The 18,248-nt window shown below is 37.1% G+C and overlaps 1 long non-coding RNA gene across 1 annotated transcript in view; it reads right to left on the bottom strand.

Annotated features, from left to right (window-relative positions):
- The window catches only part of LOC148126295 (uncharacterized), a 118,891-nt gene that overhangs the window by 50,963 nt on the left and 49,680 nt on the right, over positions 1 to 18,248 (bottom strand). The gene's annotated exons all lie outside the window — the stretch shown is intronic.

Here is an 18,248-nt window from a genome sequence, read left to right as displayed (position 1 = left end):
TTTGTGCTCTTGTCAGGCTAGTGACTACAGCTCTGGAGAGGCTCCACAGAACCTCTCTGCTCTCTCTCTGGGCTAACAGTTGTGGCTAAGCTGCAACGGCTGTTGGCAGCGTTTGAATTTCGCGCTCCTGGAGAGCGTGGGCGGTTAGCCGCCTCTGATAGCGCTTCAAATTTCGGCGCCTGCGTGGCGTCAGTGACTCGGAATAACAGCACGCTGAATTCGGCAAGAAATCCAAACGACAGCCGTTTGAATTTCGCGCTCTTTTGTGTTGAGCGGCTGCGGCTCGCAGCGCTTCACTTTCCCCTGTAGCTTGCTAACCAAGCGGCTACAGACGCTTATTACTTTCGCTCTTGCTGACCGAGCTCTCCGGCGGCGCGGCTGCGGCTCAGCGGTTTTAGTGATTTCAGCTGTTGCGGATTGCCTCTGGTAGCCATCCCACCCTCGTCGCCAGTGTTGTAGTTGAGCAATGAGAGGCTAGACCAGGGCATGGATGCAACAAGACTTTATTGAAGCAATAAAGGACTGAACGTGTTAGCCCTGCCTGGAGCAGGCTCACAGCGATCAGCGGCTGGCCGGACCCTGCAGCTGGCTTTTATAGCCGGCCGTCGAGGGAGGCCAGCCAATGAGGGGCAGCAAACGCCCCCGCAGCATGAACGGACCTGGGTGGGGACTTTGGCAAGTTCCAGGGACATAACACAAACATTCACTTGTTAATGTGATATGGTTGCACATAGCATCAGACAAAAAGCATAAGGAGGTTTGTGGAGGCTTTTTACTAAGGTAGAGATCCAATACCACCTCTCAGCTTCTCTATGGAATAAAGTGTCAACTCTGCATGTCTCATTTAGGATTTTAAGCTTTTTTTCACTGGCAAACAAGGGTCTTTGCCATATCCATTTTTTTCCAAGTAATACTAGGATGGATTCATCTTTCTCCTCCTCATTATCCTATGCAGATACAGTAGGTAGCAAGTGCTTTCAGCGGTTTTCATCATTCACGGCATCATCAGCATTGGGGGACATTAATCATCTTAAGATCCTCCTTAAGTGTTTGGCGCCAAGTTTTTCTGAGACTGGTCTCGTTTCCCCTTTCCTCTAGGAAGTATCTAATATAGTGCATTTTTGGATGCTGCTCTTTGGGCATACATAAAATATGGCCCACAAGCCTCATTCAACATTATTCACAGCTCCCGACAAGTGTTCTAAATCAGATCTTCACAGTACCTCTTCATTAGTGATAATATCACAATATGAGGCACAGAGGATTCTTCTCAAGCAGCATCATTAAGGGTGGATTAAGATTGCCCTATTCAATTACAGCTTTTTGCTATGCTCATTTTTATTACAGCACTGAAAGCTGTTCGTTCTATCCTGCACCTTTGGAGTGGCTACAGCATGATAGCTGTAAGTGGGGCGGAGGGGGGACACACTTTGTTACATCCTTAGCAGTTAGGAGCTCTCATTGCTATTTGTCAGGGGACTATGAACTAACAGACCTCTCAGAAAGTGGACATGACAAGCAGAGGACCATTTTCACTGCTTTTATTGACCAGAAGGGGAATAATTGTAAAAAGCTTTCTTCTCTCTTCTCTGCTAGAGAGCCCGCATATCAGTCCTGAGCTGGCTTTCATCTCCCCTCCCTCTTTCTTTCCTCTCCTTTTGCGTCATGTCTATTACATTAGTCTGTGGGCAGGGACTGTTTTACCTTTTAAATTTTAGATGCTTTATAAGTAAGAGATAAATAGGCAGAAAGAAAGGTAAGCAAGAGTAGTCATAATAATTCAACTTCTCAAGTCCTACTCTAGGAAAAGCCTCTTGGCAGTTCCCTACAGATGGATTTCAGATAGCAGTAGGGCCTCTGGGTTTTGAAGAGAGGGTCAGATTATTTTTAGCATTAGAAGGTCAGGCTTCCATTTTAAATCGAGTCTCAGAGTAAACAGGTTGCCAGTTCAGCTTAAGCAGGTGATATGTCCAAATATCTCTGAAATTTCCAAACACAGAGTAACCCCACATAGAGTGCATTGCAATAATTCAACTTGTATCAAGAAGATGAATGGCTTTGGTCAAGCCTGATTTTCTTCTCAGGTAAGGCCTTAATTGTCACATTCACCTGAGCTGCCAACATGTCTCTTTCATCCAGACCTCCAGGATCCTCACTAACCTATATGTGAGATTGTTCAGAGGAACTGCAATTCCACTTGCAACAGGCTGAACTCCAAAGACCAGCGCCTCCATTTTGTCTCCACTATCTCCTTGGGAGCAGGTGCAAAAAAGAGAGCATAGTCAACTGATTAACTGAACCAAAAGTCAAGAAGAAAAATAGTTAAAAGCTGTAGTTAAAAGTTGGTCAAAAGCAGCAGTTGTCTAACCTTAACTGCAAAACTTGGGACTTCTGGTCCCAAGAGACCAGGACACATTTGATAATGACTAACATTCCCAAATGTGGAAGAATAAGGCAGTAACTCCTGAGGACCTATTTGCAGCCCAAGTTGAAAGATGCTACTGGCCATGAGCTGCTTATTTCAAAGCTACAGGTCTCATTACTACCAACACAGCTGCTGGGGAAAGCTCCCTTCAGGTGGCACTTTCCATGTACATTCCTGATTATTATAGCATATAACAGTATGGAAAATATTGTGGGCAAAAGCAATTATTTTTTATCCCACTGCAGGCCACTTTTGAAGTCTTCCATGCAAAAAGCCAGCTGTCGAGACCACACAGCTATCTTACTGTTATAGTGAAGCCTATCAGCAGAGAGACTGGAAGAACTCCATCCTCTATAAAGGAGATATAATGTTTTCCCCTTTATAATTGAAACAGGTTGGTTTGAGACCCATCCAGGGTCACAGCACTCCAGCTATGAATCACCAACCACAACAGGCTTAGTTAAATTTCTTATAATCAACTCCTTGAACTAAAACAACAAAACTGAAAAAGCAAAATGATACTTAAAAGGCAAAACAAAGCCATCCTTTGTAAATACTAATTTACTAATGGCAATAATGAATGTAAATCTCAGGACTCATAGCTGGAACTGCATGAGAACTTTGGAGCCAACTTTTCCAATAAAAAATGTAGCCTTTTAGTACAGATTTCCAGAAACAGTGAGGCTAGTTGGGCAGCTGATCCTTTTTATAGTGATACACTCCATATAACTTTATTATTTTTTTACTATCAATGGGTCCACTGGCAACAATTTTGATTAAGACAAACTGTGGGTATGAATTGGCCCAAAAAGAGTAAGAGTCAACTCAGTCCAGATATTATATGTGAGAGAAAGAAGGAAAAGACAGGCCCTCCTCAGGAGTGTATTGCAAGAGGGCTCAGTCTAGCAGGATTTTTGTCAATAGGTGTGAAATAAAAAATTCAGCTTGGAAGAATCACTATGCATTACTCCTGATTGAGGCCTAACAGGGATGCTAGGACTGTGGAAAAATAATTGGTAATCATTATGAAACACCAGGACTTGCAGTTCAAAGCTGAATGCTTATGGGAAAAAAAATCCATTGTTATAGCAGTCATGACTGGGGCCCTTGGAATGATACTTAAAGGACTTCCTCAATAAAATAACAAAAGGAGGGAAGGAGAGAGAGGGAAGGAGGGAGGGACAGGGGAAAGAAGCAAGGGTTAGCTGTGATTTCACATTTTTTATATATAATAACAGTAGTGGGAGTAATTGTAGCAGTAGTAAATGTTCTAGAAAGAACAACATCTAGAATCAGAAGTGTAGTGTACTTATGTACATACTTCTAATACTACATTTCTATTGGTTAGTTAACATAGCTTAATGATTGGTTAATAACGACAGTTTTGGATTGGCCGCCTAAGCAGCGGGAAGTTTAAATAAATGCCATTGGTTGAGAGCCGCAAGCAGCTGCTATAAAAAGGGCTGCTGCGGCTCGACTTCAGTTGAAGTTACTGACTGTTAATAAAGAGCTGAATTCAGCTCCGGTCTTCGAGTCTGCTTTGTTCTGGCGATAGAACAAGAAGTAACAGAACAGAGGCTATCAAGTTAAAGTCGGTTTATAATACAAAATAAATTATTTACAGAAATAGAATTGGAAGAATTGCAAAGGTCTACCCAGGGCAAAGAAATCAAAGATTTGCCAAAAATAAATCACACAGTAGAGGGAAATCAGACAAGTCAGTATTAAAGGAAGCCAGCGTTGTTACTGAACTGTTTTTATTCCCAACCAGACACCTTCTCTTCTACCTTCTCTTCAGAAAGAACAAAGTTCTCCAACTGGAAAAACAAAAGGAATTTAAACAAATAACAGCATCTAGAACAATACAAAATGACAGAATAAGATTGCTTGCAATGAAGCTTGTTAACAAAAAAACCTCTGTTAGTCTAAGTATTAAAAGACACCAATATTGTAATATCAAATATAAGCACCAGCTCACTGCAAGAAACAACTCAAGTGATGTACAGCACAGCTTCACTTATAACTGATGAATTCGGATGCAACAAAGAAAAAAAAGGCAAACTGTGCATCACCAAAATGGAAGATCAAGCTGCAGAATAAGTTCCACACACTAAGATCAGATGCAAGTGAACTTGAACAGATGAAAGAAAAGAAGCTGAAGAGCAAGACAACCAAAGAATGTCTGATCAAGAAATATTATCTAGAGACAAGAAAAATCAAGAAAGCGCTGGAAATAATAAAGCAGCAAATAATAGCCATTGCCAAGAAAATCAGCAGGCTCTCTAATTTCGGTCAAATCAGAAGCATTTCTGCCAATCCATCAATGGACTGCAAAAAACCAGCCAACACCTGATGAAGAAGAAACTGCAATTCTAATGACAGCTGTAAATATAAAGAAAATATATGCATATAAAGAAAATTTGTATAAGATGTTTTATAGGTGGCATCTACCCCGACGAGACTTGTGAGAATGTTTAAGAATAAATTGGATAAATGCTGGAAATGTCATCAGATACCTGGTTCATATTACCATATGTGGTGGACATGTTCAGATGCAAAGAAATATTGGACTAAAATCCACACATGGTTGGAAAAAATGATAAAACAGCATATAGACTTTAAACCAGAGATCTTTTTATTGGGAGTCATACCAGACATATACAGTAAAGAACTGAAATATTTGATTGTAAATTTCTTAACAGCAGCTAGAATTGTATTTTCAAAGAACTGGAAAAATGACAAGATACCTATGCAGGAGGAAGTTATCAAAAAAATTATGGATGGTACTGAAGTGAGTAAATTGACATTTGAAATTAGAGAACAAGAAGATAAGCAATTTTATATGATATAGGATTTGTTTTATCAATGGTTGGATAAAAAGGCATGGTAATATAATAGACTAGATAACTTTGTGATAGAAATCTAATAGATTGATATAAAACATGATACAGATATATATAACCACTGGTTAAAAGTATAACATAAATTTTAAGATAAAATGTGAAACATCTCGTATAAAACAATGGAATAAATAGTTTAGTCATGGATGATTAATAACTGATAAATAGATAAACATATGTTAGTTTGACAATGTGAACATTGATATAAATTGTAAGTAAATGACTACAAAAGTATAGCACAAAAGATACGTAACCAACTGACACACTGTATTTATATAAAATGGAAGAGGATTTTATGTTTTTACATGTGTATGTTTGTGTTTAAAAATAAAAAACTTTATCTACAAAAAAAAGAAAATTCAAGAAAGCGCTGGAAATAATAAAGCAGCAAATAATAGCCATTGCCAAGAAAATCAGCAGGCTCTCTAATTTCGGTCAAATCAGAAGCATTTCTACCAATCCATCAATGGACTACAAAGAACCAGCCAACACTTGATGAAGGAGAAACTGCAATTCTAATGACAGCTGTGGGCCAACTTTGGGCCAACTTAAGAAACACAGTAAGAATGCAACCTGGATAAAGGAGGTAGTGGAGGAGAAAAGAAGAAGTTAAAATGAAAAGAACTTGTAATAAAACAGAAATTGTGGAGAATAGGACAAAGAAGATCAAGAACTATTTGGCACTTGGGTGAAGACGAACTGCATGGCTTTTGGTTGAAATATCTGATTAGTCTGCACTCTCTCATTGCCAAATGGTTCAACAACAAACTGTAAAGAGGTGTAATTGAAAATTGGTTTTAACATTTGGCAAAACCTACCTGACAATGAAAGATCAAACAAAAGGAACAACATCTGGCAGCTACATAACAATTACCTGCTTATCAATAATGTCAAATTATTAACTGGTGTGGAAGCAGATGCAATCCAACAGCATCTAGTTGAAAGCAAGCTCTTTCTGTTTGAGCAGAAAGAAAACTGCTCAAAGAGCAGAGAGCTCCTAATTGACAAGATACAGGCAGTTCTCAAGTTACGATTATAATTGAGCCCAACATTTCTGTTGCTAAGTAAAAGACATTTTGTTAAGTGAATTTTGCCTGATTTTATGACCTTTCTTGCCACAGTTGTTAAGGGAATCACCGTAGTTTTTAAATTAGTAACACAGATATTAAGTGAATCAGGTTTCCCTGTTGACTTTGCTCATCAGAAGGTCACAAAAAGGTGATTGCATAACCTTGGGACATTTCAATGGTCATGAATATGAGTCAATTGCCAAGCATCTGAATTTTGATCAGGTGACCATGAGGATGGTGCAACCGTTGTAAGTGTGAAAAATGGTCATAACTCATTTTCAAAGACATTATAACTTCACGCGGTCACTAGGTGAACTGTCAAGGACTACCTGTAATTTTGTAAAACTGTGAAGAAGGAAGACTAATTAAAATGTAACTTGGACTTAACTCCCTGCCACATGACTAGAAATTCAAGTACCTAGAAATAACAAGAGTCAGATGAATAGGAAGATCAGAAAAACAATGACAATGTATCATGTCCTTCATCCATCCAATGACATTGACAGGCTTATTTTACCAAGGAGCAAAGATGGGTGTGGAATGTAGCAACCGGGTAATTGAAGAAGTAAAAAGGACATTGAAGAGTATCTGAAGGACAGTGAAGAAGATGCATTAAAGCTAATATACCATGTCTACCATATCAGGCTTATTGAATAGAGACCAAAATATCCTGTAGGAAAGACCAAATGAAGAATAAAAAAATATGTTCTAAGGCAAGGGTTTATATGACCAGGACATTAAAAAAAAATAGCAGGTAAAACAGATAACAACAAGACCTGGCAAGATGAAGAAAGTTGAAAGAAAGAGATACAGAGGTTAATTCTGGCTGCACAAGACCAAGCCTTAGGGAAAAAAAATGCATATAAAGTCAGAATTGAGAAGACAGCAATAGACAGCAAGTGCAGGTTCTGCAAAGAAACTGAACAAATAGGGGACCACCTTGTCAGCTACTGCAAGACATTCACACAGACTGACTATAAACAATGGCAGTATAAAGTAGCGACAATGGTGTACTGGAATATCTGCAAGAAATACCACTTGCCTGCAAGCAAGAACCAGTGAAACCACAAAATAGACAAAGTAATAGAAAAGGAAGAAGTTAAAGTGCTCTGGGAGTTTAGAATTCAAATAGACATCTGCCACACATCGTTCCAGACTTAGCAATTGTTGATAAGAAAGACAAAAAAGTCTAGATAGTAGACATTGCAACATGTGGAGACAGAAGAATAGAAGAAAAAATACAGACACCTGGAAATAGAAGTGGAATGACTGTGGCAAAAGAAAACAAAGTTAGCATCAATGATAATAGATGTCTTGGTTGAAATCCCAAAGCAACTGGAACACCACTTGAACACCATCAGCATTGACAAAAATCACTACCAGTTAATTCCAAAGGCAGGTTTACTTGGGATAGTTTACATCAGGGGTGTCAAACTTGATTTCATTGAGTGCCCCATCAAGGTTTTTACCTTGAGGGGCAGGATGGGCATAGCCAGGGTGGAGATGGCCAGCTCAACATCATCAGGGGTGCCTGTGGTGGCCTGGGCGGGGCTGGGAGGATCTATTGTCTCTAGTGGATGAAGGTGAGATTGGGGAGAGGGCCAAACCCTTGTCCCCCAGAGGAGCCTTGCCATCCCTCTCAGGCCACTCCTAAATGGCAACACAGGCTGTCCAGAGCCCTAGGAAGCAGAGGGCAAGTGCCCAGCCCAGCCTTCACACTCCTAGGGCACCAGAACCCCACAGCCCAGCCCAGTTCAGCCCCATTACCTCAAGGAGGTGCCCAGCTGCACTTACCTCCTCAAGACTGCTGCTGCCGTGCTTGCTGTCATTGGCCAGGTTTCTCATGGTGCTTGTGGGATGGCAAAGTGTGTGGGTCAAAGGGAGACACACTCCCTCATTGGCCAGGTTGCTCATGGTGCTTGTGGGAGGGCAAAGTGTGTGGGTCAAAGGGAGACCCACTCCCGCATTGGCCAGGTTGCTCATGGTGTGTGTGTGTGGGGGGGGGGCAAAGTGTGTGGGTCAGAGGGAGGTCCACTCCCTCTCCATGCAAGGAGACCTAGCTTTGTAGTCAAAGCAACCTCAGCGATAGGATGGGAGACCACCAGGACAGGTCAGGAGGAGGAGACAAGGGGATGGTGAAAGGGCAAAAGCTTGGAAGCAACTTCCCGCAGTGGTAATGGGATAATCCTCAGTAACTGAGTTTAAACATGCTTGGAATAAACACATGTACTGACAAAAATAAAAAAATAATAATGCATAAATTAAAAAGAAAACAAAAATAAAAAACCTTAAAGAGTAGACTCAATGGACCATTAGGTCTTTTTTTTTTTGCCATTGGTTTTCTAAGTTTCTAATTATCTTCATTCCCAAACCCTCCTAAATTTAATGCAACTGAAAAGAAAAGTTGAGCATCATGACTGGTTCTTTTACTCCTCATGAAAATCTGTCAGCTCTATTAAAACAGCCTCTATTTGATAAAGGTTTTATAAGAATTATTATGAGCTTTTTCATTTGTGCAAAGGAAGATGTGTCGCTATCTTCTCTTTTTCTCTTTGGCATCCAAGCTACTTTCCTCTTGCATATTATGCAAACTTCAAGAAAACAGCAGTGAGCATGTCAATGAAGCAGGGATGATAACTCAAAAATGCTGCAGTTTGCAACAGCCTCTTTAATTTCAAGACAAGCATGTTAGCTTAAACATTACTTTCTTTTTCCTTAATTGGATTATTTATATAAATTGCAATATAAGGCAATCATATGCCTTATATTAAACAAAAGAAAGCCTTAATCAGTCACATTGAGGGGCTTTTACACTTTTGGTCCAGAAAAAAAAGCAAAAATTTAAAGAGAATGATAAGGTGAGGCGAGGCAGGGTTAAAGCTGATATTCTCTCTTTATAACAGATAGCCTGAAGTTGTAGAGGCCATTATACCATGCATTTTCAGAGCAAATGAACTTGACAGATGGCTGTGTCACCTAAACCCCTACCTACCAACTTGATTATGCAGAAAACAATACAATAGAAAAGAAATCATTACTGAAGGAACCTGGTTAGTCCACAGAGGGCTGAGCAATGCAGAAGAACAAAATTACAGTTGTGGAATTGAACAGCAAGAATGCATTTAACATAAAGTGGGTTACAGCGAGGCAATCAGTCATGGCTACGGCTATTGTCTGGGCTTGTGTGCATGCTATATGAAGCAATCTGTCATCTCCCACTGAATTGGTGTTTAGTTTATAGGGGAAAACTACAAAGGTTTTGCTAGGGCATGTTTTGGTAGCCTTAAGTAGCTCAACAGAATGAAATCGAGGGGAACTCAAGGCCTTTTGCTAGGCCACATGGTAATTCAAGAACAGTAGGTTATTGTAGTAATATATACAACACGAGCTATGGAAGTCTGTGGAAAAGAACTATCTATAAAGCAACAGCAATTTTGGAGAAGAGCCCTACTCAATGTGAATCAAAATATTTACCTGAATAGTATGCATGGGAAAACAGGAGGGACAGATATCAAATTACACAAGAGTGAGGAGAGAGAGAGAGAGACAGAGAGACAGAGAGAGAGACAGAAACAGAGAGAGACAGAGAAAGAGATAGAGCGAGACAGAGACAGTCAGAGACAGAGACAGAGAGAGTCAGAGACGGAGACAGAGAGAGACAGAGACAGAGAGAGGCAGAAACAGAAACAGAGACAGAGAAAGAGATAGACAGAGACAGAGATATACAGACAGAGAGAGACAGAGACAGAGAAAGTCAGAGACAGAGAGAGACAAAGAGAGACAGAGACAGAGACAGAGACACACACACATAGAGAGAATAAGTCTTGCCTTCACTCTTGATATTAATTTATCCCTGAAGCTGAAGCAGCTTTACAGTTGTGTCATCCAGTCACAGTTTTGTGTGAGATTGCCTGTGATCTGGTACTTAGCTACGATACTGTTCTCAAAAGGGATCTGTGAGATTCTGCCTTGAGCCTTACTTTGGCCAGTATAGCAGAGATCACGGGAATTGTTGCAAGTGCATACAAATGTAATAGTTTTATTATGGTCATTGATTAGGATGCCATTAAGAGGCCCAAAGTCCATTAGCACTTGCTATTCCATAAATCGTAAAAATTACGGCTAACCCACTTCTATTAATTAAGGACCTGATTTAGAGGATCACTTACTTCCTGTTTAATACAAGGAATACAAACTGCTGTTCAGTAGAAATAGAAGACTAATTTGGTCAGCTTAGGATGAACTATTAGTTCTGTCTTTAGATTTCATAAATGTTAATTCCTGGTATAAATTAAGTTTAAAATCAAGATTAACTCTGAAATTAAGAAAAAAGAAAGAAAGGAATAAAGATGCCTTTTTTAAAGTTCAAAAAAAAAATCTTATTGTCAATTCATTTATTTCCAAACTGTTGCTATAGTAACTCAGGCACTAGGGTGGTATTTTATATTTATAGATCTAACATATCTATTAAATTAGGTAAATACTGACTTCCTATTTGTTACACCATTTAAAATAATGCATGCAATGAGTTCTCATTTAATTTCACTGCTGCTGAAATAAATGACAACTGTACTTAATGAATGCTGGACAAGTGTGGTTTGCTTCAATATAGCTATTTGTATGCATTTCTTAAGTTAATGTCATTGTGATGGTTATATAACAGACCCACACAATCACCCAAGTACTACAAAAGCTCTTATCAGCTATAAGCAGCTGGTCCCACATTCTCTCCATTTCAATGCCGTTGAATACACATGTGAAAACTGCCACCACTGTCTGTTACTTCATCATTGTAGCCATGTCCATGTGAGCTAGGAAGGCAGCGAGTTGTGATACCTACAGCCACAGCTGCCCATAAAATGTTCACAAAATAAATGTATGGAAGATATTAGGGATCTATTTGAGACTTCAGAGTCAGAAGCTGAAGAAGCTGACTTTTCTGAACATCAAAGTTCAGCACAAAAATTAACTGAACAAAACATGCCTGAAGAGATATAAGTGCAGAATAATTCAGCTGATCCAGGCAAGGTTCTCCTCCCAGCAACACACTGCAAATTAAGAAGAACAAAGGAAGTTAAGCTTTGACTTCTATTTGAAAGAAACAAATATGTCTCATTTTGGTTAATGCAAGTTGATAATCTAGATGTGGTAAAAAAAGATGGATTTTGTGACTGGCAAAACATATTCAAATTTCCTGCCTCTGATACTGTTCGTATATTGTTGCTATATTATCTGGAATCTTGGACTAGAGCTTGTTCTTAGACCTTTCTGGACTTGACATTTATCTCTTTAGATTCTTGCTAAAGCAAGTTCTCATACCTAGTATTTTCTATGCAGAAAGTTTGAGTTTGCAGTGTGCTTTGTGTTACTTTAGTGAAAGATTTATGACTGCAATAAATACCTTAAGTTCATCATCAGAAGCTGGCTTTGTGTTTAACTGGTAGAACGAACAGAAGCCCAGCTACTTACAATTTCTCATGGCCAGATTTTGATATTTTGTGAATCATGGTGTTATCTAGGCAATAGTTTGAAAATCCAAGTCCAGATTCTATAATAAAAATGGCCATGTGTTAACATGTCTTCAGATTTAATGGAAGAAAAACATTTTATGAATGCCAATGGTCTTGAACCAAAAGTACTATTATTAGTGATTATTTGGGCTACAACACTGGCATAATGTAGAAAAACAAAATAAAATGAAAACTTTGAAATTGTAACATTTATATGCATTTCTTAAGTTAATGTTGTGATTGTTATGTAACAAACCCACAGAATCACCCATCCATGTTCTGGCCAGTTCTGGAGAACTGATAGCAGAAATTTTGAGTAGTTCGGAGAACCAGCAAATACCACCTCTGACTGGAGATTTTACAGTATCCTTCCGCTGCCATGCCTACCAATCCATGCCCACAGAACCGGTAGTAAAAAAATATTGAATCCCACCACTGATTGGGACCTAATTCTGAACAACTCTTCAAATGAGCTATTTTTCTAAGCATATGCAGAAGTTTGTCATAGCTACTTTGCATATCTCAATCAGGAACTGCACTTGACTATATTTCGTAGTTGCACTTGGAAGAACTAAAGCCTCCTGAGATAAGCAGTTCTTAGTTTTGCAATATTTACCAAGTAAATACATCTGTAAACATGCATAAGGCAGGGCACTCAGGCATTATTTACAGCACTGTCATCAAAAATTAAAACTTCTAAATGATTAAATGAAACATCTGTTCATTTTTTAAAAAAAATCCTTTAAAATTGAAATGCATTTCTCATCATATACCGACTGTTTCATACAGGAAAGTCACTATAAATGTGTGGATAGTGAAAGTTTCATTTTTAACATCAAAGATGAACTATGTGAGAAGGAAAAAAAAAATACCAGGTGAAAAGGTCATAATCATAATGCATTTCATTTTATGTTGTTATTTTATGTTATTTTATATTTTGTTTTATCATGAATATATTTCATCTTCTTTAAAATAATTGGATTGATGCTCATCTCCCTCTCCCTCCTCCTCCTTCTCCTCCTCTTACAGAGTGGGAAGGGAAGAGATCACTTTAGACTTGCTAGTTCTGGTCATAAACCAACTAATCTAACTGTTCTTCACCATCTACAGAGCATTTTTCCTTTAAGTAGAAATAACAGGTTTTACTTAAAGGAAATTATATTGAATAATGTAAAAATGTACGAGTAGGAGATTCTGTAACCTAGCAATAATACAGAAATTTTCACATTTAGTCCATGGAACTGTCAAGTCATTCAAGAAATATGAATGGAAGGTCTGCAGTCTGGGACTAGAGGGCTCAAGTTGTTTATCTAAATAATATTGATCTAATGCTCTGTCTAACTCACATGGTTAAGTCTTGGGGGGGAAGGAACACCACCACTATTATATGGTTATACATATTGTGCTTTATCTTTCCCATTTGATCCAAGGACTGCCTCCTATGTATATGGTGTTTTATTTTATTTAGGTTTTTATTATTACCTTGTTGTTGTTTATTTAGATGGAGTTTATATGGAAAACTAATCTACTGTTCTTTCTTAACTGCTTCCAGGAAATTGTACTTGCCATCAGCTGCATGGAATAAGGAGATGGTCATTGCTACTCAATTAAATGCAGCATTTGTCAAATTTATTTAAGATTTTGAAACATTTTTAAAAGTAAAACATATGCTTATATTATTGAATGCTATTAGAATTATGGACAGATAATAAAAAATTTGCAGTTATTCACAAAACCCAAGGTATATTCAAATTATCCAAGGAATGTAAAGATATACCAGTTACTTAGTTATTGTAATTATATTAAATATGTTGAGTTCCAGAGGAGACTACATTCTCAAGGGACCTTCCCTAACTTAGTGTCCCCCAGATATATTTGTATTAAAAATTTCCAAAATTCACAAGAAAATTATGGCCAGTTATTCCAACAGGACAAATACTGAGTATCCATGAATGTTTTTGTCCCATCTTAATGTAATTCATTGTTTTCCATTAGAAATAAGTGCTTGAACATATAAAATCCATGGACATTTTTAGACACATCATGAATTTTCAAACATTGAAAAATACATTAAATATATTTTTAAAGTGACATTTTGTGCAATGTATATAAATTACCATTTAGTGTTCTTTAAATAAAACTGCAATGAATAACACTGTAGAATAGTTAAAACCCCTCTATTATGCACAAAATTATTATTTTGTGTTACTACATAATAAAAGTCGACAGCAAAAACTCAAAATAAGCCAATGAAAGGAATTAGATTTTGTGAAGCAAACCTCCGGTTGCGATCACAAAATTGTTAGCTCTTGTGGCATATTGTCCATAACCCTTAACAGGACTTGTCAACAGTAAGAATCAAAATTCATAGTGACATTTCTAGTTCAGTATTTTTTCCTCTCAATTTCACTGGTAATTTTAGGTAAAAGAATTATGTACATAATTTAGTTGTGACCCTTATAGATTTAGTTTAGTAAATCAGTGAACAACCGACATGGTAATGATTTTTCAGAGTTTCTTTGTTCAAAAGCACTATGTCTGCAATAAAGACAAATTAATACCAAGTCTTTGAAATAAAAACAAAATTGTGGGGTTTGTTTGTTTGTTTGTTTGAGCAGCAGCAATGTCTTTTGACCCTTTTCCTTGATTAGGTGCTAAACAACAAAATCAGATTACAAATACTTCTTCACAGACAAAATATCTAGAACTGAGATGCAGAACATTAATAGAAGAGAGAGCTACATTCGACTTTGGCAGAGCTACTTTCCAAAATGTGGGAAAGCAGGAGACATTTCTTTTTACTTACAGTTAAATTAAATACAGCTAAGACACATTTAATCCCTATTATTTTCACCCATCACATTAAACATTATAATTTTGTGTCAACTTTTCTCAGGTCAGAGAGGCCAAACCTACAGCTTTCATGGGCAGTGGATTTTCAAGTGTATTTAAATTTAGTTAGGTCAAGGAGAAAATCTCATCTCGTAATAGCAGAATTGAATAAGTGGCCTCAGCTCCATACCAATGATCTGATGAGCAATAGTTGGCTTAACTGAAACATTCATATTCAAAGGAAAATAACCTACTTAACGTATGAAATCTTCAAAACCATACACACAGATACATAGATTAAGCATATCAATTCAGATGAAGAAGGGTATAAGCCAATGTTATGTTCCTCAGATTAATCTGATCGGAAATAAGTCAATTAATGTGTTTGTATGTTCTTCCTGTGCCCTACAGTAAAGAAGCCCACAGTGCCTCCTGACATGGCAAAGGTCCAGTGACTGTTCCAAAAGTCTTTTCCCACACATTTGCTAAGCCGACTAACACGTGTGTTAGTTTTGGCCTGCTGCTAGCGTACATCAGGGAGATATTGCTAGGCAATAATAAATCTTAATGTGAACAGCAGGGCAGCATTAACTGTGTCAGAAAACAATCTGTGTTATTGTCTTACAAGTTGTCTAAAGAATATGGAAAAGCAACTTAGGCCAACTTGGCAGCTTGCTCCTTTGGGAATATAGTGCCAACCAGATTTTAGTATTCCAAATAACAAAAAATGAAAATTTCATTGGGACCATTTTTCAAGAACTTACTACTCTTTCTACATTTCTTCAGCAATGAAATGGAAGAAATTTGATATTTTAAAATATTAAAAAATAAATAAAAAACAGAATAACAGTTTGCTTAAAATCTCAATTTGATTTTTTTTGCACTTAAATTAAGGTTGTTGCAATAAATTAGGATGACAATTTCCTTTCTCCGCCAAATCTATCTTTAATAACAACAAGGGCAGAATGATACAATATGGCACTCTTATTACCAGATTTCTTACTGAACTGGTTTAATGTAAGATGGATGACAAAGTCATTCCTTTTTATAGGAATAAACCAAAATACATACTTTGCTCAATGAATTGGATGGGGAGAGTCTGAGATTCTGAAACAATGACAGTGGGCAAAAGTGAAGATGTCAGATATGTCCATTGCCAGTAGCAAGACATGTTAAAGGAGATCTTCTTAATATATTTAGTCAATAATGGTTCATTTATTATCTGTTTGTAGCTTGGTATGGTGATGGCATAGAACAAAGCTATTGATAAAACAACATTCCAATCAGTTATACCAAGCATAATAAAGAACCTCTAAAGTTCATGCCATGTATTAATATTAGCTTCTATAGATGTGGTCCTTGACATTCAACCATTTGTTTAGTGACTATTTAAATTTACAAAGACACTGGAAGAAAACGAGTTACAACTGGTCCCTGCCTTACAATTGTCACAGCCTCTCCATGGTCACATGATCAAAATTTGGACTCTTAAGTGTCCATAAAGTTTTTAAATTACCTTTTCATCAGTACCCATCAGAATTTTGTCTAAATCAGTCAACTTATTTATTAGAATTTAAGTTGGAGGAAGAACAAGTCAAAGAAACGATGATTGCTTGGGGGAAAAATTTTGGATATGGGATTGATTTAGAGAAATGGCAAACATTGTGGTCTCAAAATTATAAAATGACAGTGTCAATTGCATATAAAGAAAATTTGTATAAAATTTGTATAAGATGTTTTACAGGTGGCACCTACCCCTGATGACAATTGTGAGAATGTTTAAGAACAAATCAGATAAATGTTGGAAGTGTCATCAGATACCTGGTTCATATTACCATATGTGGTGGACATGCTCGGATGCAAAAAGATATTGGACTATAATCCACACATGGTTGGAAAAAATGATAAAACAACCCATAGACTTTAAACCAGAGATCTTTTTATTGGGAATTATACTGGAAATATACAATAAAGAGCTGAAATATTTGATTGCAAATGTCTTAACAGTGGCTAGAATTGTATTTGCTAAGAATTGGAAAAATGAAAAAATACCTATGCAGGAGGAAGTTATTAAAAAAATTATGGACTGTGCTGAAATGAGTAAATTGACATTTGAAATTAGAAAGCAAGAAGATAAGCAATTTTATAAAAGACATGGTAGTGTAATAGATTAGATATTTTGGTAATAGAAGTTCAATAGATTGATATAAAATACAATATAGACATATATAATTGGATGAAAGTATAATATAAATTTTAAAATAAAATTTGGAATATCTCATATAAAATGATGGAATAAATAGTTCAGTCATGGATGATTAATAACTGATAAATATATAAGCATATGTTACTTTGACAAGGTGAAAAATTATATAAACTGTGAGTAATGACTACGAAAGGATAGCACAAAAGATTTGTAACCAATTGACACACTGTATAAAATGGAAGATGGTTTTATGTTTTGTTTGTATATGTTTGTCTTAAAAAATAAAAACTTTTTTTTTTAAAAATCAGACTCTTGGCAATCAGCATGAATTTATAAAGGTTGTAGCATCCTGGGGTCACATGATCAACTTTTGTGACTTTCCCAGCTGTCTTCCGGCAAGCACAGTTTATGGAGAAGCAAGATTTGTTTAACAACCCCTTGATTCACAGCCACTGTGATTTACTTTATAACTGTGACAAAAAGATCATAAAATTGGACATGGCTCACTTAACAACTGCCTTGCTTAACAACAACAATTCTGGTCTCAATTGTGGTTGCAAGTCAAGGACTTACTGTGCATTCATTGTATAGATAAATGATGCAACCTCTTTCCCAAATTCTGGAAAAAAAGAAAAAAAAAACTGTAACAGTAATTCGGTTCATATCCATGGATTTCAGCCAACATGGATTATCTTGGAGGGAAAAAAATCCTAACATTTAAGCTTTTTTTAAATAATAACAACAACAACAACAACAATGGCATAAGGATTCCCAATCAGTTGCAGTCCTCTTATTGGAGGAAACCTGGTTCATATGTATTCTCTGAAGTTTTTTTAATGATAAATATCAATTTTGAATTCAGCAACAAGCAATCTCAAGCAGTTTTAATATGTTCAATCAAAATTACTGTCTTGCATTTATTTATTTGTTTGTTTGATTTGTCAATTGTTTACAAGATAATAAGTATAAGTGTATACATAGTTATGAATACATGAAATGGGTACATATAAGAAAAATAAAAGAAAAATAAAAGAAACACTAGGACAGGGACGGTAGGCACGTTGGTGCGCTTATGCACGCCCCCTAGAGACCTCTTAGGAAAGCGGTGAGGTCAATAGTAGACAGTCTAAGGTTAAAGTTTTGGGGGTTTGGGGAAAAACCACAGAGTCAGGTACAGTATTCCAAACATTGACCACTCTGTTGCTGAAGTCATGTTTCCTGCAATCAAGTTTGATGTGGCTAACCTTGAGTTTGTATCTATTGTGTGCTCTTGTGTTGTTATGGTTGAAGCTGAAGTATTCATTG

The sequence above is a fragment of the Pseudonaja textilis genome, chromosome 3 (assembly GCF_049901715.1).
Source record: "Pseudonaja textilis isolate UNSWEBS1 chromosome 3, rPseTex1.2, whole genome shotgun sequence".
NCBI lineage: Eukaryota > Metazoa > Chordata > Lepidosauria > Squamata > Elapidae > Pseudonaja > Pseudonaja textilis.
The sequence above is the reverse complement of the archived record's forward strand: the minus strand, read 5'-3'. Positions and strand labels throughout refer to the sequence as shown.